At 43.1% G+C, this 21676-nt stretch overlaps 1 long non-coding RNA gene across 1 annotated transcript; it reads left to right on the top strand.

The window, feature by feature from the left end:
• Positions 1-2772: 2772 nt before the first annotated feature.
• Positions 2773-12372, top strand: LOC132661617 (uncharacterized). The gene is made up of 3 exons (XR_009602314.3): positions 2773-2888; positions 11259-11573; positions 11911-12372. It is a non-coding gene; the product is annotated as an uncharacterized LOC132661617 (long non-coding RNA).
• Positions 12373-21676: the final 9304 nt, after the last annotated feature.

Genomic DNA, 21676 nt, shown 5'->3' with positions numbered 1-21676 from the left:
GCCCTCCCCCAAAGTTTCCGCTGCAGGAAGTATTTTTATTTCATAATTAACAAAGGCAAAGAGAAACCTTTCCAGAGTATGTTTTTCCCTCAAAGCCACAGGACTGAAACCTCCCTGCCACCCAGGCATTGCTCCGAATGAATGATAGGAGCCATTTATTCTGTGAGCACACACTGCCCTTGCTGGAACATACTCCATAGAGCTCTTCGGTGCCTTTCTCTGAGGGTGGCAGGGGGTGGGGTGGGGGGTTCTTGTCAAGGTTGGCCAAGAGCACCTTATATGACTCAGCACAGACCCAGAGTCTTCATAAAGGTGGGTCAGGGTGGTGGGCAAGAACAAGAAAGAACGGGAGAGAGAGAGGAGGCAGAATTACTAATTCCACTTGGCCACAACCAACAGCTCACCCAAGACCCTTGCAGAGTGGGATCGTGGGGCATGTATCAGAAGAGGGCATGGGGAGAATCCAGCAAGCGCTATGCTGGGTAGGAGTACAGGAACCCACCGGGATAATCCCACATTTCCATTTTGCTGGCTCTAGATCCTAAGCAGATCATTAAATGGACATCAAGAGCTATCCCTGGTGTTGGGAATTACAAGACAGAAGAGTTTCTCAGCCAGGATGTGAAATTGTGGAACAAATGCCCACAGACAAAGGGAAGCGCATATCAGCACCAGGCCAGGAAACAATCTGGGAGCTACAATGGCATAAACCAGAGGAGGTTGATGTCGCCAGTTTATCTGCTTCTGTCTAACAGTTCCTATGAATTGTGAGCCAGGGAGCAATGTTGGTAGACTACTGAACCAGAAAGGGATAGTCCTTGGCGTGTCTAAGTTTTTCTTCTTTTTCTTCTTTATTATCACCGTCACCTTGACCTTCACCACCAACATTGTTAACACTATAACTGATCATTTTTATCATCATTCCTTGCCCACGCACAGTCTCTCACAATGTACAGAGAATTTCTGCATCCTCTATGATATTGTGATCGTACAGTAACTCTCTGAAGCAGACAAGGCAATTATCAGCATCCCCGTTTTCCCAATGTGTAAACCAAGGCTTGGAGAAGGTAAATCGCTGGCCCTAAGGCATACTCAAGTTCAGGTCTCTTGTAACTACTATTCATTTATAACACTATAACTTCACTCTGAGAATGGTACTAAAATAGTTAACAATTGATAATGCTTGAGTACTGACTAGTCAGGACAGAGACTCGTCATACACAACAGATGGATCTTGAAGACATTCCAGCCACTGCTCTAAATACCACACCATTGTATCTTTTGGTCCAGCCTTCTCTGCCATTTCACCTTAAGTACTGTCCCCAAATATGATGGAAAGATGAGGCATTTAGAGATGAGATGGTGGGGTTATTAAAATAAAGAGAAAGCAAACAAATAAAAAATAAAGAGAAAGCTTTCGATCTTCTCTTCCTTGACCATCTTGAGCCAAGGGAGTGGGGGAAAGAGAAACTAATACCTAGAAAAAAATGTTAAATAGGTGGGGGAAGGGCATGGCTAATAAATGGGTTTGTGGGCTTCAGAACTGGAGGTCTGAGTTCAGGCCAAGTCTTTAGGGTGTCCTGTGGGAATCACATGGCTTTAGATAGAAGAAAAAGGCAGGAATCAGGAGTCAGGTAGGAATAGGACTGGAGTGGGAGCCAGTTGGGAATCAAGTGAGAAGCCTATTTTCCCACTGGGAAATAGAAGGGTCTGCTATATGCTTCTCCTGGCCTGCTTGATCCAGGGATGCGGGGGGACAAAAGGTAGCCAGTGTTTTCATCAAAGCTAAAGGAAAAGTGCACAATCTGAACTCGAAAATTAATAGAAGACAAATCAGATTTTCACTTTCTCAGAAGCCATGTTTCTGAGCCATTTTCCATTCAAAAATGTTATTCACTCTATTTTTATACTTAGTTTTACCAATTCTTCTTACTGTTCTTTGAAAGGGATCTTTTTATTTCAGAAATAATCTACAATGGCCGTTAGAAAAAAAGTAATATATATAAAGGCAAATAGAGGAAAAGAAAATGAAAATCACCTCTGATTTCTCTATCCAGAAGTAACATGGCTGAAAGTGCTGATTCACACACTTCCAGACAGTGTCCCGTGGAAAAAACTATCATTGTCATGATGATGATTTACACATATTTATTTACTTTATTCCTAATGTTTTCTCTACCTATTGTTCTTGAAGTTTAGGGACACTATCTTTGTTTGACAACATAGACAATACCAGGAATCTGAAAATATTTTATTGCATGGGTATCTTGTTGATATCATAAAATCAGAGGCAGAATATATTTATGAGAAATATCCAAGCACAGGACTCAGAAACAAATCGCTTGTGCCTGAACAGCATCCTGTGTTTTCAAAGTGGCCATGTAAAACACAAAGCCCGGTGGAGTCATATATCACTACTACATAAACAATAATAACAATTCTTGATGTATATCTTCGTATTTTCTGCCTTGTTCTTGCAGAAAAGTTGGTAAAGGCTGATTAGACTGTTACACCTACTTTTTTTTAGAAGATGAGAGATAGGAGAAAATATTACCGCGATGAAAGGTGGGAGGGGGGAAGCCCAAAGGAAAATCTGTTTTTTAAAAACCTGGGACCTGGCAACATGATACACACACCTCTGAAGATTAGAGCAAAGCAAAACAAATGTGTGAGTTATTTCCTGGATCAAAAGTTTCAATCATCTCTCGGGCTCACTTCTTAGGTATTTGGATATCTGTAAATGATCAACAAGATGGCAAACAAATAAAAAAAAAAATCCAGAATGTGAGGCTTTCAGGTGAAATGGTCTTTAACCATGTTTCTGGCTACAGCCTTCATCAAAAGAATTTCTATCAGCAGGGGGAGCAGAGCTTAACATTAAGATGAAGGTATGTTCCTTTTTTATGATTATAATCCTGCTGAATTGATATGAAGCAGAAATGTGTGCAGAGATATGTCACCAAACAAAGGATCTCAGTTCCTCCATTTAAACGGGGAGTCATCTATAAGAAATTATTCTGCAGGATTTTTGACAACATATATGATGTTATTACTTCTCATAGAATTTCTACACAAAAGGAGCTTGGTTAATTGAATTTTGTATGTGGTAGGATTGTAACAGTTTCAGAATCCACTGATTTGGACATCTTTAAAAAATTCAGGTTTTTGTTTGAATTCCGGTTAACATGCATGGCAAAGTTGGTTTCAGGTGTAGAATTTAGTGGCTCACCACTTTCATCAACACCCAGGGCTCTGCCCAAGTGCCCTCCTTAACGCCCATCAGCCATGGAGCCCATCCCCCACCCAACTCCCTCCATCAACCCTCAGTTTGTTCTCTATAGTTAAGTCTCTTAGGGTTTGCTTTCCTCTCTCTCTCTTTTCCCCTTCTTCTATGTTCATCTGGCTTTTTTTTTTTAATTCCACATAGGAGTGAAATCATATGCTATTGGTCTTTCTCCGATTGATTTATTTCGCCTTGCAGAATACGCTCTAGCTCCATCCATGATTTGGAGTTTTTTTATATTTTAGTTTTTTTAATGTTTTTTATTTATTTTTGGGACAGAGACAGAGCATGAGCAGGGGAGGGGCAGAGAGAGAGGGAGACACAGAATCCGGAGCAGGCTCCATGCTCTAAGCTGTTAGCACAGAGCCCGATGCAGGGCTCAAACTCACAAACCATGAGATCATGACCTGAGCCAAAGTCAGATGCTTAACCGACTGAGCCACCCAGGTGCCCCTGGAGTTTTTTGATATCTTAATCACAGCATACATGAGTGTTATTGGGTTTTAAAAGTGCCACTGATCAACTCCTTAGTGTTCACTGAGATTTACTTACCCAGATTCAACAAACCACTCTCTGAGCTAGAAAAGAAATCCTATTCTTACAGATCCCACATCTTCACTGAGGGAGAAAGCCTGATTCATATGAAAACATAAGACCAGGAGAGCTCAATATTGAGTTGCTGTTGAGACAGTTTCAGAAAAGAAAAACAAGTTGTGAGCTAGAAAGCTATATCTCAGCACTGGTTCTTATATGCTAAAAACAGTAAGAAGAGGAAGAGCAGTAAGAGAAGAAAAAAAAAAGCAAAAAACGGATGCTCTGTTCCATAAAGTCATCTTCCATGAAAACAGGAAATAGAAGAAAATCCAGGCAAAAGCTGATACAAGAGGGAGGTAATAGAATTGGCGAAAGTGGAAGGGAAGCTGGGAATGGAAGACACATTTCTAACGCCTACTTTTTCTTTATGTCTTAAAGCAAACATTTACGAAGCACCTGTTATGTGTCAGGCGCTGTACTGGGTGCTGGGGATAGAGGTGAATAAGACTGACATGGTCCTGGCCCCCCTGGGATTTCAGTGATGGGGAGGGGCAATGGCAAGTAAGCAACTAAACAAAGCGAATATAGCCCTTGTTAATTACTGCGAACGAAACAAAAATAGGAATAAGGTGTCGGGGGAAGAACATACCTCATGTAGAGTGGTCAGCCAAGGTCTTAACTGAAGAAGGCACTTTTACACTGAGATGGAAAGAAGGGCAGTAGCCACTAGAAATTGTTTTCGGCATAGGGAACAGCATTGCAAAAACACCAGTCAGAATGAGTTTAGGGATTAGGAACTGTGAGAAGGCAGCCATAGCTCCAGCAAGCTAGGCCTGGGGGGGGTTGGGAGGGGGTGCGTGGGCGCTGAGATGAGGCTGAAAACCTTGGGGCGAGGAACTAGGATTGTGTTCTAAGAGCAGCCGGAAGCCAGTAGAGAATTTTAAGAAGCGGAGTCACCGAGTCTGGTTTGTTTTTGAAACATCACCCTGGCTCTGCCTCACACCATATACAGTAATTAACTCAAAATGGGTCATGGACCTAAATGTAAGAGCTAAAATTATAAAACATTTAGAAGAAAACCTGAGAGTAAATCTTTCTGACGTTGGATTAGGCAATGGTTTCTTAGCTATGACACCCAAGCATAAGGAAGCAAAGTAAACAGATAAATTGGAGTTCTCAGGTATAAAAACTTTGATTTCAGAGCACACCATCATGAAAGTGAAAATGCAGCTCACAGAATGGAAGATAATGTTTGCAGATCGTGTAAGTTTAAAAAAAAAAAAAAAAACTCTTACAACTCAATATTGAAAGGACCAAAAATCCAATAAAAAAAAAAACAAAAAACGGCAAAAGACATTTCTCTGAAGAAGATATACAGGTGGCCAATAAGCACATGAAAAGATGCTCTACATCACTAAGCACGAGGGAAATGCAAATCAAAATCACGGTGACATATCACTTCACACCCAGGAGGATGGCTATTTTAAAAACAAAACTAAAAACAAGAACAAGAACGGCAATAACAAAAGAGAAAGGAGAATAGTTGATACCAGGGACTGAAAGGAGAAAGTAATGGGGTAGAGTTTCAGTTTGGGAAAATGAAAAAGTTCTAGGGATGGGTCACAATGATGGTTGCACAACAGCGTGAATTATACTTAATTCTGCCAGAACTGTAAGAGTTAAAATAGTAACTTTTATGTATGTTATGCGTATCTTACCACAGTAAAGAAAAGTTAAAAGGGGAAGGGCAAAGGATTTGAATACACATTTTCCCAAAGAAGATATACACATGGCCCATAGATACGTGAAAAGACGCTCAACATCACTGGTCCGTAGGGAAATGCAAATCAAAACCACAGTGAGATACTAGTTTTACACCCACCAGGGCTGACTACATTCAAAAAAGCAGACAGTGACAAATGTTGACAAAAATGTGGAGAAATTGGCACCCTCGAATGTTGCTGGTCGGATTATAAAATGCTGCAACCGCTTTGGAAAACAGTTTGGCAGCCTCTCAAAAAATGTTAAACAGAGTCAGCATGTGACTGAGTGATTCCAGTCCTAGGTACACACCCAAGAAAATTAGAAACACAAGTAAACACAAAAATGTACACAAATGTTCCCAGGAGCATTTTGCATGATAGCCAAAGAGTAGAAACAACTCAAATATCCATCCGCTGATGAATGGATAAGCAAAATGTGATAGATCCATTCAACGTAATGGTATTCTGCCATGAGAAGGAATAAAACACTGATACACGCTACAACACGGATGAACCTTGAAAATATGCTAAGAGGCCAGAAACAAAAGATTGTATATTGTTGGATCCCATTTATACCAAATGTCCAGAATAGGCAAATCCATAGAGACAAAAAGTAGATTAGTGGTTGTCAGGGAATAGGGAGAGGCTGTTGATGGAGACAGAGTTTCTTTTCAGGATGATTAAAATGCTCTCTAACTGGATGGCGGTGATGGTTGCACAAAGTTTTGAGTATACTGAAACCCACTGAATTGTACACTTTAGATGGGTGAATTTTGTGGTATGTGACTTATATCTCAATAAAGTTGCTATAAAAAACAAACAACATCGACCAAAAAGATCAACATGGCTGCTTGATGGAGAAAACAGGAAGGGTCCTTCAAGAAGTGATGTGGAACCAGGTGACCAGTTAAAAAGCTACTAGAGACGTCAAGGCAAGAGGTGACAGTGAATCACCTGGGTGGGGAGTAAAGGAAAGGAGGAAGCACGGGTTTTGGTTTGGGTGAATGGGTCGTAGGGTGGGGCCATTTACCACCCATCCGAGAGAGATTTGGGTTTGCGTCTGAAAAGGAAAACCTGCACTAAGTCATAATCCCAGTCCTATGAAGTAGGTACAGTTATCCCCATTTATAATTGAATAAATGAGGCTCAATGAAGTTCAAATAAATGCCTTAATAATCATTAGCGCTGTGACTCACATCAGCCTGACTCTGACCCCCATGCTCTTTTTTTGTTTGTTTTTTGTTTTTCCATGGCAGTATTTATTTATTTATTTATTATTGTCAAGTTAGCTAACATACAGTGTAGTCTTGGCTTCAGGAGTAGATCCCCATGATTCATCACTTACATACAACACCCAGTGCTCATCCCAACATGTGCCCTCCTCAATGCCCATCACCCATTTTTCCCACCCCCCCAACCCCCACCCCCATCAACCCTCTGTTTGTTCTGAGACTCAGTTTGAGTCTCTTATGGTTTGCCTCCCTCTCTGTTTGTGTCTCATTTTTCCTTCCCTTCCCCTATGCTCATATGTTAGGTTTCTCTAGTTCACTTAGCATAATACCCTCCAGTTCCATCCACATTGTTGCAAATGGCAAGATTTCACTCTTTTTCATCACTGAGTAGTATTCCATTGTGTGTATATATACCACATCTTTATCCATTCATCAGTTGTTGGACATTTGGTGCTCTTTCCATAATTTGGCCATTATTGATAGCACTGCTATAAACATTGGGGTGCATGTACCCCTTTGAATCAGCTCTCCTGTATCCTTGGGATAAATTCCTAGTAGTACAATTGCTGGGTTGTAGGGTAATTCTATTTTTAATTTTTTGAGGAACCTCCACGCTGTTTTCCAGAGCGGCTGCACCAGTTTGCATTCCCACCAACAGTGCAAGAGGGTTCCCCTTTCTCTCCATCCTCACCAACATCTGTTGTTTCCTGAGTTGTTAATTTTAGCCACTCTGACTGATGTGAGGTCATATCTCAATGTGGTTTTGATTTGTATTTCCCTGATGATGAGTGATATTGAGCATCTTTTCATGTGTTGGTTGGCCATCTGGATGTCTTCTTTGGAAAAATGTCTTTTCGTGTCTTCTGCCCATTTCTTCACTGGATTATTTGTTTTTCAGACACCCATGATCTTTATTGCACATTATATGAGGAGAGATTTTTAAAAGATAAAAAAGGGAGAGAAAGAAATTGGGGGGGGGGGCACTGCTAGAAGGAGGTGAAGACAGATGGGTCAGGCACCCCGTATGGAGCCTCTTGCCACCTGGTTTTGACAAAAATATTTCTATTTATACTAATATTTATAGAAAATATTAGTATATGCTGTCACTTAAAACCAGAGAACCTCAAAATGTCACCCTCAGCTCCCAGTCAGTAGTCGGAGGCTGTTAATTCTTCTCAAATTTGCTGACAGCCGTCTCCACGGACAGTGCTGCGGCTTCCTTGGGCCAGTGCCCCCTCACCTCTTGCAGGAGGTATTGCAACACCCTCCCAACCTTTGTCCTGTGGTCCCCCTGCCCCAGAAATGGGTGCTGGAGTGTGTGCAGACACACGCACACACCCCTCCTCCTCATCCCTTCTCCATTGCTGGGGTGCTCTTTCTAAAATGCAAACCTGTCCATTTCATCACATGTCTTAAAACCCTTCAGGGAATCCTAGTGGTGCTCAGGATCAAGTTCAAGCACCTCAACCCGACTTACAAGGCCCTTCACTATCTTGACTCCATGTACCTCTTCAGCCTTTCCTCACTCTCCCCCCTTACCCACGCCTGGCATCACACACCCCTACCCCATGGGCCAGCCACACTGAACTATTTTCAGTCCCCTAATGTACCATGCTCTTGCTGACCTCAAGCCTTAGCACGTGTCGTTCTGGCTGGAACAGCCACCTGTGACAGTTGCATAGCTAACTCCTACACATCCTTTGGTCTTCCGTTGCCCTCCACGTCAGGGCTAGGTGCCCTTTGGACATTTCTCGTGGCCCTCTGCACAGCCCCCGTGGGCACAGTGGAATTAAGGGGTGGCCAGCTGAGCCACCAGATGGAGAAGCAGTCTCCAAGAGAGAATAAAGATCATAGGAAATGTAACGAAACCAGAAAAATCCTCTCTCCCAGAACCCTCTCAGAAGGACTTATCAGAATATTCTTTCCAACCACACAGTGCTATTAGGCCCACCCTGTACAAATGAAATGAAAGGCAGATCGATAAATAGATAGGTAGCCGGATAGAAGGATAGATAGACAAACATTTCACATTTATTCATCTTTGGTCAACATCTTGTTGTTTCGGTCTAGCGGAGCCCTCAGATACAGGACCCGGGTTGGACTTCCAGTTCTATTGCCAGCTGAAGGACCTACCCCATAGCTGTGTTGGGAGGACGATCAGTAGAAATCAAAAGAGGGAAATTATCTGGCATATTACCCCTCCCAGTTGGTGCTCAGTAAACACTAGTGATATTTATTGGCTCACTGGTTCATCAATATTCTTTAAAACCTGAGTCCTATTCCCAGAGTATGAGGCTGTGCCTCAGCGTCATGCCAGCCGCACGTGTGACAGTGTATCTTCTGGTTTTCGATAATCACTCCCTCCCAGCTTCCTTCCTCATCCACACCTGCACCCCCCTCAATTTTAAGCTTTGCTTGGCCCAGGCGTCAGGCTCTCAGGATGACAAACCCACATCGCCACCTGGAGGACAGCATGAGAATCTGGGGAAGAATACCATTTCATGGCGCCAGATAAACTAACTCCGCTGTTCCGTGCTGGTGCTAACGAGGCCAAGTTCACAGGTTCATCCCCAAAGGGGCCAATTAGCTTTACACGGAGAGACACTTCAGAGCACAGCCCCAGTCTCTAACCCTGGCCCCTGGTTCACACGTGTGTTGGTTAGAAAGTGGATTCATCAGGCCAATCCCATTTTCCATAATTTCTTTAAAAAAAAAAAAATCCATCTGTAAGGCCGTGTGGAGACAAGACAAACAAGATCTGCTCTCTACTTTTAAGGAATCTTCACCTGCAGGAGTGTTTCCCCAAATGATTCCCGAGATATCAGCGGGAGTTATGAGAATAGAGGCTCCACTGTGCTAAATCAGTTTTGGAAACACTGATCTAACCCAAGTCAGGCAGGTTCTCTCATGGAAGGGTTTCCTAGAGCCTTTAACATGCTAATAGGCACTGTTAATTTTCCAATAAGGAAATGTGTGTGCAGTGTTTCCCAGATTTGGATGGCCATAAGACTTACCCCCAGCCCCCCCAGTCTGTAAAAAAGAAAAGAAAAGAAAAGAAAAAGAATAGTAATGAATCTGCTGGCCCTGGGTATGGCTGCTTCCACTGGAACATCTATTTTAAGAAGCAACTCATCCACGGGGAAAAGTTCACAGTCTATTGCTAGGTTTAAAAAAAAAAGCAGTCTAAAGAACAGTATCCCATTTTGAAAAGACAGAACAAAGATGTCCATACACTTGAGAGGAAAAAAACTGAAAAGACATAAACCAAAATGTTAACCCTGGTGATCTTTATGCTGGAGTGCCCATTGTTTTTCTGTGTTCTTTACATGTTTTTCAAGGTTTTTTTTTGTATTGAATATGCATGTGTATTTTATTTTTTTAAGTTTATTTATTTTTGAGAGAGAGAGAGCGAGCACGTGAGGGAAGGGCAGAGAGAGGGAGAGGAAGAGAGAGAATCCCAAGCAGGCTCTGTTGCTGACAGTGGGGCTTGAATCCACAAACCATGAGATCATGACCTGAGCAGAAATCAAGAGTCGGACGCTTAACTGACTGAGCCACCCAGGCACCCCACTTATAAATTTTAAAAGAAAAACAACAAAGCACATGTTCTAGGATAGTATACCATCTTTGTAAGACTATTATTATAGAATCCTAGCAAGAGCTAACATTTTCTGAAGGCTAAGTGCCTGGCATATGAATTATCTAGATTATCTTGTTTAAACTTCACATGAATCGTATGAGATGAGGTGCTATTTTTTGTCCCAATTTAAAAATGGAAAATTAAAGAAAGAAACAAACCCTGTGGAACCAGAATTTGAACCCATTACTTTCCTCTTGCTGTCTATCCTGCTCCCCCAAGACACACACACACACACACACACACACCATGAAAAAGAGAGACGATGCTTTTCCTCCGGGGAGAGGGACTCTTTGAAGGCAATGATGCTGTGTGCTGTCCCTGTGCCACACGGCTACTAGCTGCCATTTATTAAATGCTCACTGGTGCCAAGAATTATTCTGAGTCCTTTGATATATATAAACATGTAAACTGAATAGCAGCTGGGCTCTCCAGACTTTTAAGATCTGCCTTCTGCAGCATTGCTTGGGCCACCTCTCTCTTCTTTCTCTTTCACTGGCCACTAGAAGCCCTGACAACTACTGGGTGAGGCCATTCAGCCCTCTCCAGCCACCAGAGCCATATTCAGCTCCAATTCTACCGCAGTTAACATGCTCCTTTAAACAGGCTTTCTACCCAGCTGCATGCTAGTACTCTTTATCTCTCTCTGTCTCTGTCTCTCTTCTCTCTCTCTTTTCCCTCTCTGGGAAGGGGCCCAAAGGAAAATTCTATTTCCTCACTGGTATGAAGTATGTCTACCTTCCTTAAAAGGCAGAAGTGTCTATCATCAATTGGGGGTTAAAATACTCTCTTTTTTTTGTCCATCACAGGTGCATTTGCAAAGTCGTTTCTTTCATTAATTCCATTTTACAGAAGAGGAAATTGAGGGCAGGTAATTTGCCCAAGGTACCAGTGCAAGTAGACGCTGGACCACTATTTGAACCAGGGCCGTCCAGCTCCCCGTGTCACCAAGATTCAGAGGAAAACTGGCCCACTTTGAACTGCCACACACAGAAACTTCCCTGAAGATATGGCTCTTGCTCTATGGAAAATATGTCAGGCTGACTCAGTTTCTCTAGCACAAGTGAAAACGAGCTGGTTAGAACAGACTGGTTTGAAGCAAGTGCACAATTCTTCACCTTCAGGTAAGAAATCTGGTCCTGCAAACCAGTTTTACATGATTTAACTGCTTACCTCAAGGACAACAGTAGCCCTCTAATAGAAACCCCTCCTTTTTCTCAGTTCCCCATCCCCACTCCTGTTGCCTTCTTCTCAGTCAAGCCACCATCCACATTGGAAAATCACTCTGTTTTTTTTTTTTTTAATTATGGGAGATCTTTTCCTCTGTGAGACTTGGCTCTGGACAGAGATGATGACTAGATCCTTTCCCTCACTGGGTGGCATCTTTTAGCCCAGCCTGAGGTCCCAGGCTCCTGCAAAGTTGAATAAACCCATTCTTTTTGTCTTTGCGTTGACTTCCAGGTGAGCTAGCAGCTGAATTTCCCCGCCAGCTGGGCCTTAAAGGGCAAACAAGGCTCAGGGCAGAAGGCATCACGAAGCGATCTTGGACAACGTGGGTTCTTCATTACATCTGCAAAATGCCACTAGCACCTTTGACCAAACATTAATACCGCACGGCTTTGACATCTTGTGATATAGCTGGAGTTTGAGGAATGGGGCTAAGGGTTGATTGGGGTCCCCCAAAATAAATCTTTTCTACTGCCATGAAGCAGTTACAGTTGCACAACTGAAATACCAGCCCTTTGGAAAAGCTATCAAACCCACTCATGCAGTTGGGTAATATCATCATCCAGAGTACTTCCTAGATGCCTGGTGTTCGAAGCACTGTGCACAGCAAGTTGAGCAGACACAATCTATTATGTGAGACATTTCCAAGGCAGGATATATGTTTCTGATGCTGGAAGTGAAACTGGTTCAGACAGATGTCAAAGTACCCCTCATAGGATAGTGCATATATGTATATACGTGTATATATATATATATATATATATATATATATATGCACTAACATTTATTGGGTCCCCTTCCATTTTCCAGGTCTGTGCTATACATCTCACATCATCTTCAGAGCAACCTTTGAAGGAGGGGCTATTGCTACCCCTGTTTTACAGATGAGGAAACACAGGCTCTTAGATATTAAGTAACCAGCCAAGAAGATACAGCTAGTAAATGATGGAGCAGAATTCAAATCCAAGCCCCCCTGACACCATGGTTCACACCCGTAATCACTGCACCCTACTTGTACAACTCATGTGGAGTGGCTCCAGCATGAATTTTGCAGTTTGGGAGCTGGATAGCCCCAGAGTCACATTCTCGCTTTATTACTCAGTTGGACCGTGTAACCAACCTTTCTAAACGTTGGTCTCTTCATCTGCAAAAGGTAGGAACCTTAATGCTTAGCTTTCAGGGTTGTGAGTAAAGAAGTACTTTTGTAACCATATTGCATCCAAAGACCTGGTTCAGTCTCAGAACCGGAATCCCTTTGCACAGCAGGAGCACAAAGGCTCTTACAACAATAACTGCTGTTGTGTTTTGTTTCACTTACAAAGCCTCTAGCCCATGGTACACACGCAATAAGTATGTAGCTATTCGAATACTTGTTTTTAAATATACTTTCAAGTTACATCTTTAAATAACTAACTCAATTTATCTGATTGAAATGTTACTTAAATCAAGCTCCTTCTCTACCCCATCCTCCACGTTTTAAAAGACTCTCAGTCGTTTCTCCTCATTTGTACTGAAACAGAGTGAGATGTATAGCAGAAGCACGATCTCAGCCTCAAGCTACGTCCCTCAAAATTTTAGGTTGACTTGTACATATTTAGAAATCTGAATAAATAAACCCCCAGGACCAAGATGCTCCTGGAAAAGAAGTCAAGAGGTGAGGCCCACCTACTGGCCTGGTTTGAGTACAAGGACAACCTCAGGGTTGGAGAGGAAATGGATCTGTGCCACACAGATTTTCCACTGACCCAGCTCATGGAAATTTCTGTCCGATTTGACACAGCAGTCCCTACTTCTTCCTTCTTCCAAGACTTTTCCTGTATAAGACTCTTGTCTTGCTATAATTTAACCTTCACACAGCAGCCGGAAGGGTCTTTCTAAAACGTAAATCAGATCCTGCCAACTGCCCTGCCCTATTTAAAACTTCCAACAGCTACCCACTGCATGGTTAAAATCCAAACCCTTTATCATGGCTTACAAGATCCTTACAAGAGTTGCCCCTGACTACCTCTCTAAACTCATTTCTTTCCACCTGTCACTTCATTCATGACACTCCAGCTACAATGGCCTTCTTCTATCATTCCTGCCTCAGGGCATTTGCCCTTGGTGTTCCTTCTTCCTAGAACACCACCTTAGCTAAAACAGCCTTCCCAGAAACTCTTATTACACTATACTAGGCCATCTGTCTTCATAGTACTTACCAGCACGGGAAATTAGCTTATTGGAATATAAGCTCTAGTATCGGGAATGGTAGCTGGTAAATAGTAGGTTCTCACTGTTCTCTGCACCCATCCCCCTCCCTCCCCCGCCAGTTTCCAATCCCTGCTCCATACCCTGGATTTCAGCACAGCTCTGCCCATCTTGGCTTGGTAACCCATTTGGATTTCATTGGCTGTTTTTCTGACCTCAGCCCAGTTGACTCTTTTGACTCCATTTGACTCCTGGTCCTTCAGATTCCTTGGATTTCAGCATCATTCAGAATGTTGCTTGAGAAACACTTCTGCCATCCTAGCCTGGCCCCAAGCCCATTTCTCAGTGAAAGAGCTCTGTCTGCTAGCTCATGTGGGAGCAGCCATCTACACTGGCTCTCAGGACTATTGAAGTCTTCACCCGAAGAGGCCCACTTTGACCACTGGACCTTGAAGCAGTGAAAGTAAAAACAGAAACACACGCTATTCCAAAGGAGGCAAGATCCCTTCTCAGTGACTTTCTTTGTATCAGGCAGCCCAAACCACTGGGCTATCCAGAAAATAGGACTGTCAGGATATGACTGAAGCTTGTCTGACCAGACCAATTGTCTGGCCCTGGAACAATGCTTCCATCTCATTCTGGGGGTGGCCATCATGAGACAGTCTATCACACATGGTATCACACAATGATTCCCTGCTACACGCAGAAAGCCACAACTGAACTCCGTGATCTGAACTCCATGATCCATACTAGGTGTCAGATATTTTATGGTCATGCTTCCACTTAATTTTCACAATAAAATTAAGGTAGATGATTATCCCCATTTAACAGATAAGAAAATCAAGGCTCGGACACGGGTAAAGTCATTTGCTCAAGGTCATGCAACAAATGAGTGGGAGAACCTGAATTTCTGATTCCAAAGTTCATGCTCACAATCCCTACCCTCTAAGTATTCAATCATGGATCTCTTCTCACACACGCGCGCACACACACACACACACACACACACAATTATATATTCCTCAAGAGCTGGAATTTATTTCCTGTTCATCATTCACATAACACAGGGACTAACCCTTAGTGAATGGTCAGCATATTTTGCAAATGTGATCCTGATACTATTTCATTAGTGTTATAATTTATATATACTATAATTAATAGATTAATATAAACATGCATGGCCATAACACTCCACTGTTGGCTTTCCTATTCCCTGCTACTGGTCATTTGGACTACTTCTAATTTTCAGTTTTACTGTCCAATACAGTAACTTGCTCTTACTAGAACATGGTGTGGGAGGGAGTGAGGAGTAGAAGATGAACGTAATAAAGGAAAATAACCCTGCATCTTTCATGGGACCATTCAGAGGGAATCCAATTAAGTAACAGACTAATTACACAAAATAGAGAAATAATTCTGGGATTATGATAATAAAATTGCCAGGCTTTTCTAGTAATCTTCAATACCACAAGTTTCATTAGAAAAGCAGATGTGTTTATTATATTGTAAAATACCCAATACCATCCTCGTTAGGCAAGATTCAGAATGTTTTCAAAACTGAATACTGGTGCACAAAACAGAAGTGTCAAAATTCTATAAGGGGAAAAATACGTGGCTATCTTTTAGCACACTGAATTTGGTGAGTAATGTACCAGAAGTATTAAAATATATATACAGCACTTTTGGTCTGTGGTTTCTGGTTCACATTTTTAATCTGGTTTCCTGAGTGCTTTTGTTGAACAACCCTCAGGTACCCTCTAGTGGATGAGACGAAGAATGGCTTGGGGCCAAATGTACCATTTGTTACCCGTTTGTGTGTTATATGCCTAAAAGTAATCATAACTTGCACTTCTAGACCTATGTGAAGGATATAGGAATAGTGATTATTTTAAAAGAAATACTTCATATATTTAAGCCATTCCTAATGGCAGACTTTACTTTTAGATTTATTAGCATTAATAGTTTTTGGTCTGCTGGTTTATTTTATCTTAAATAACTGTTACTTTTCCCAGTCTCCTTTGAAACATGAGCAAAAAATTAATAGGATGGTTTTAATCATCTTAAATAGGTCATTAAATATCTTTTCAAAGAACCCATAGGTAGGTTAAAGAAAGTTGTTAATTTTTACCCCAATGCAGGGAATTCTAAAAGGAACAATATAACCCAGTAATAATTTCTGCCTTAAGGAGACTTCAAAATGACATAAGCAGAGATCACCATTTTCCAAATGTGGTCTGTGAGATACTAGTTCCCCGATGCATTGATGGGGAGGGGACGTGTCTTTTAGCTGAAAGACATTTCAGAAGATTAACTCACTTCCCTTGTTTTCTTTCTATGCTCAGCTCATAAATTTCTGATAATTTGCCTTTCTGTGCTACTTGCTCGTGGGAAAGGAACGCAGTGGGCCATGAAACACAAGCTTTTCAGGCAGCTTTACAGGTTATCATTGTGAACTTAATTGTTGGCATTCCTATTTATGTAGAAATAACTACACATGTGTTCCTGTATATGTATAGTTATTTGCTAGCTAGTTAGTGGATACAGTCATAGCAAACATACGAAACTCAACGCTTTGGGGGGCCGGGTTGGGGGTACGAATGCATTTCAGTTTCAAAGCCATACTTTTCCTCATATTAAAAAATTTTACAACATACATGTTTAACTTCTGTAAGCAGAAATATGGATACACACACTAATCATTCTATTCAATTGTAGAAGCTGAGAGAGAAAAACATTTCTCTAGCAATGGCCCCAAATGCACCTCTGGAGCTCCACGTGCCCAGCCTCACTCACTCTCTCCTAAGCACAGCCCACCCACCTACCTTCCTTGTTCTCTCCAAAAATCTCCTGTGTTTGTTTATACCCAAAAGGCAAGACCTGGCTAGATGGCCCTTGCCTCGTTCTTGGAGCTGAAGTTTAGAGCGCCCCCTTGAGGCTTAAAGACTACACAGTGCAACCCAGTGCGACCCAGCTGTGGTTGTTTCAGAAGACGCCACCCAACAAAGGGAGTTGGTGTCACAGCTGAGACCAAGACAGTCCCTTGAGACTGTCTTGTCACTGCTGACGTTGTTCTTCCCAGCAACCTTCAAGCCCTCTGTAGTAAGAGTTTCTCTCGCTGAAAAATGTAAAGGTCATCCTCACCAGACTCAAAATTTCTACTTGCGCTGTCTCTCTCAATCCCTCTCCCTCTCTCTCTTCTCCTCCCCCACCCCCTTTCCCTGTTTTTCTCCGAGCTCATGCACACACACCCACACACACACCACCGGCGTCCAGTATTGTAAGTTCACCCCCAAATTACAGCTGCACTCTCTGGGTGCTGACAAAGTTAGGTTTCTGCATCAGTAGAATGAAGACCAGGTCCCAGGTCAAGATGAACTTATTAGAATAAGTGCCATCCCACGGAGCTCTGTCTAGAGGCTGAGCCAGTTCCCCTTGTGACACCCTGTCTGCCTCGTTTTCTGCTTTCTTCAAAGTGAAACAAGAACCTAATCTCCACGATGTAACGACACGTCAACATTTATTGAACGTTTAACATAAGCCAGGAAACGTTCTCTGTGTCTTATTTTTATTTATTATCTCGTTGAATCCTCACAACAACCCCTGAAGTAGTACTATTCTTCTCCCCATGTTATAGATGAGAAGACTGACGGGCCCAGAGCTTAAATAACTGGTCCAGAGCAATACTAATGAATGCTCAGCATCTGGCAAGAAAGGCACATGAAATTTATATGGTGTGACTCTGTTGGAAATATTCAATCGAGGGCTCTTCCGTCTGCACCTAGGATAGGCTCACCTCAGGATTTTTGCACCGGGATGCTTGTGCTTGCTTCCTAGATGGCCAGAGTGCCAGAAGTTGTTGATGCTATTTTCCTTCCAGGTTTCTTTGGGGGGAAATGTTATTTTATGGTAAGACCAATGGGTATATTAAGGAGTATAATGCAAAATTTTGGAGTTTTTTAAAGATAAAATGCAAAAAAAGATCAAATACAACTAAAAGCATCCCTCTAGTGAAGGGCTGCAACACTGAATCTTCTAGGTTTATGCTTCTCACGCTTTACGGTCCCCATGTATCACCCGTGGGCAGGGTTGGCTCCGTGGGTGTGAGACCTGGGTAGTCCCACCCACATTCGGTTTAATGCTCTCCTGCCACCATCTTGAAATGCTTACTGATTTTTAAACTGAGAGCTTCGCATTTTCATTTTGCATTGGGCCCTACCAATTATCTAGCTGGTACTGTCTGAGGATCTTGCTAAAACGCAGATCTTGATTTGGCATGTCTGGGGTAGGGCTGAAGTTCTGCAGTTCTCACAGACTCCCAGGTAATGCCTGCTGCTGGTATGAGGACCACACTTTGAGTGGCAAGACCCAGCCTTTCACTATATCCCACAGTTTGTAATACTTAACTGGGAAAGTCCGAGAAGCCGTGGAGAAGGGGGACAGTGAAATCCTAGAAGTCAAATTCATAGTCATTAAAAGCATGGGTCTTTCCTGCCACCTACTCTGTATGATTCCACAAATTACTTTATCCTCCTTACGGTTTAGTTTTCCCATCAGCAAGATGAGCAATCACCTCAGAGGATAGTTGTGGAGATTAAGTGTATGAGACATCTCACATTCAGAGTTCAATAGAGATAACTGCCTTAATGCTGTAAATAGTAACTACGCGTAAGACCACGATGGAAAAGAAAACTTGTAGGATGTCTCTTTCTCCATATTAATGACGCCTCCCACTTTCCAGTCTCTCCTCCTTGCATCCAGGCAAATATTCTTGGTGGAAGCAATTTTGTTAAGGAAATATTATATAAACATTGCTTATTCTTTATGGGAACCTACCTTGCTAGCAGTCTTGGGAAATGCTATCGGTCACAAGACTGTAAATACTCTATCAGTTTGCTAGAACTGCCATAATAAAGTACCACAGACTGGGTGGCTTAAATAATAGACATTTATTTTCTCACAGTTCTGGCAGCCAAAGGTCCAAGATCAAGGTGTGCACAGGGTTGGTTTCTTCTGGGCCTCTCCCCTTGGCTTATAGATGGTCTCCATCTTCCTTTGTCTTCACATCGTCTTTCCTTCTGTGAATGTCCGTGTCCCAACTTCCTTTTTGTATAAGGACATCAGCCATATTGGATTAGGACTCACCCATAGGGCCTCATTTTACTTTAATCACCTCTCTCATGTCTCTACCCTCGAATATAGTCACATTCTGAGGTCCTGGAGGTTAGGGTTGGTTTACAAACTTTGGGCCACAACAGATACAGAGGACAAAACCAAGCAGAAGTAACATGTGTCAGTGGGTCCATATGCAACCCATTCCTGATTTCAGCATTCACTGCAAAGTATCCTTCATTCTTCAGCGAATATTATGCACTGAGGATGAGGACCCCTTCCCTGGCCAGGAGGTGGGGGCAGCATGCATGGGGGGCTTTCAAGTCCAACAGAGCTGGCTCTGAATCTCTGCTCTGTTAGTGACCACCGAAAACCTGGGCAAGTTACTTCATGTGGCTGGGTCTTAGCGTTCTTTCCTATAAAATGAGGATCCCAATAATGCCTGCCTTATAAGGTTATTGTAAAGATGAAAAGCAGATCTTTTCTTTCTTATTTAGCAAAAGAAATTTCTGGCAGTTTGGCACTGGTTACCTTAAAAGAAGTCTTTAGAGCCTTCCCTACCTAAGGAAACTCTGAGTGGGCCTCCTGTGTAACTGAGTGAAGGCCCCCTCCTTGTATGCAAGATTCTGGGGAGTGTTAGGGACCAGTTTGCAGAGTGAGCCCAGGGATCTTCTGGGAGAGAACAGACGGATTCCTTTCCATATCCCCAAACCATCCCTCCGAGAGCTGGAGCTGGGGGGGGGGGTGGTATATGAAGGTGAATGCAGGCAACTCAGAAAAGGATCCAGAAAGCAATGGGTCCAACTGAGTCAAGAGATGTGGGATTTATGGCCTGCCTTGGCAATAAACCTCGAAAGGAGAGTATCAGATGGGGATTCTGGGTCTGTTAAGTGTCTGTGCTATAATGGGTTCTGCCTGTCCCTCAAGGCTGGTATATTTTAAGAACGATAACCCTGGAGGTACAGCTGTATTGGGAAAAACAAGGGTGTCTCAACTGAAGGTAACCCAGACGCCTCCCATTCCCTTGAAAAACTGCCAGGGGGGACCAGGGTGGGTGAGCTGAGGCCCCGCCTCTGCAGCATCTCAAGCAAGGATTGGACAGTGTGTCGGTTCTGCTGCTACCATCACGAGGTTCTTGAGAAGCTGAGTCCCATCCTCACTATCCCTGAGTAGCCTGGCTTCTTGTGGATGCAGCTCCATGGGGGAACACAATGAGAATCGAGGATGATCTGGCTCTGAGTCTCCTTAGGGAGTGTTGTCCTGGGGGTGCGCCACCCATCCTCAAAGAATCCCTTCTCTCTTCCTGCGGGAGATTCCACTCCAGTGACTGGGGCTCAAGAGCAGAGAACAGGAGCCGAACTCCCATGCTTTGGCCACCATGACCAGCTTCCGATGCACTCAGTACCCTTCATGCAGTCAATCCATTGAAATAGGACCAAACCCGTCTGAACTTCTTGCCACAGGACATATGTCAGGGCTCCTGGACACCTAAAAGAAAGGCAGATGGAGCCCTGGGACAAGTCCATAGGACTTCTGAACTTCCGGATCCTACCAGCAGGTGGGGCCGCAAGCAGTGCAATCTGGGAACTGAGACCTTCGTATCTAGTAAGAGGAAACCCTCAGACAGGGAGTAAAGTCTCTAACATACAGTAAGTACCTTTAAAAAAAATGGTAGGTAGCATTATGGGAAAGGTGATTACTCACATAATACCACCACCACCACCATCACCATTATGTTTTCACAGAATGGAAAGAAGAGAAGGAATTTCTCCCCACTAGCAGAAGAATGAAACTCCAGTCAGGAGTATCATTTTTCCTCCACCTTAAAGGATTGAGTGGATGGTATGATAAGTCTTTAAGTACCCTCCCTTTCCTTGTCACCTCTCCTTCTACCCTTACTCCCTAACATTCAGTCGCCTACTATAGCTATAACCATAGCAACCCAGCTGGTGGGAAATGATGGGAACTCCTACTCGTTCTTATAGAGTCAGGTAAGTCTTCACCTTATGCGTGAGGCCTCCTTCAATCCTCACTTCAGCCTCAGAGGAGACCATCTCACGGCTACCGCAGCATGGCTGGCCCGTGCACACCTGTATGGGAACATTTATTGCATGCATTCAAAACCCTGCTTGCTTGCTTGCTTGTCTCTGTCACAACACCATGACCTTTTTGGGCATATTTGCACACCCACTGCTTGGATTAGTGCCTGGCGCATAGAAGCTGCTCAGTGCATTTCATGAATGTTGGAAATGTAAGGGAGGTGGGTAGGAGAGTGCACTGAATTGCCTTCGGAGGAGGTGGGAGGCAGGTTGTCGCAGGAATGGAGTCAAGCCAGAGTGGCCTAAGGGGCACTAACAGCTAACAACTAGGGGCACTAAGGGAGGAGATGGGAAGCATGTCCTCAGCCAGCACTCAGGCTGCCAAGGGGAGCAATGGTAGCTAAGAAACTAGAGAAAAGCAATGGGGATAGGAACAGAATAGAGGTGGCGGGATCGCTTGGGGAGGGAGAATTGAAGTCCAGATCAGCGTGCAGCCCTTGCAACAGGTTAGGACAAGGGATTCAAGACTGAGACTTGGTGGGAGGGGGCTCGAGTCCTGTTTTTATTTATTTATTTTTAATTTATTTATTTAAATTCAAAGTTAGTTAATGTATAGTATAGTATTGGTTTCAGGAGTATCAAGTCCTATTTTTAAGTGGTGATGA

This window comes from Panthera onca, chromosome D1 (assembly GCF_046562875.1).
Source record: "Panthera onca isolate mPanOnc1 chromosome D1, mPanOnc1 haplotype 2, whole genome shotgun sequence".
In the NCBI taxonomy this organism is placed as follows: Eukaryota; Metazoa; Chordata; class Mammalia; order Carnivora; family Felidae; genus Panthera; species Panthera onca.
This window is presented reverse-complemented; position numbering and strand designations above follow the sequence as displayed.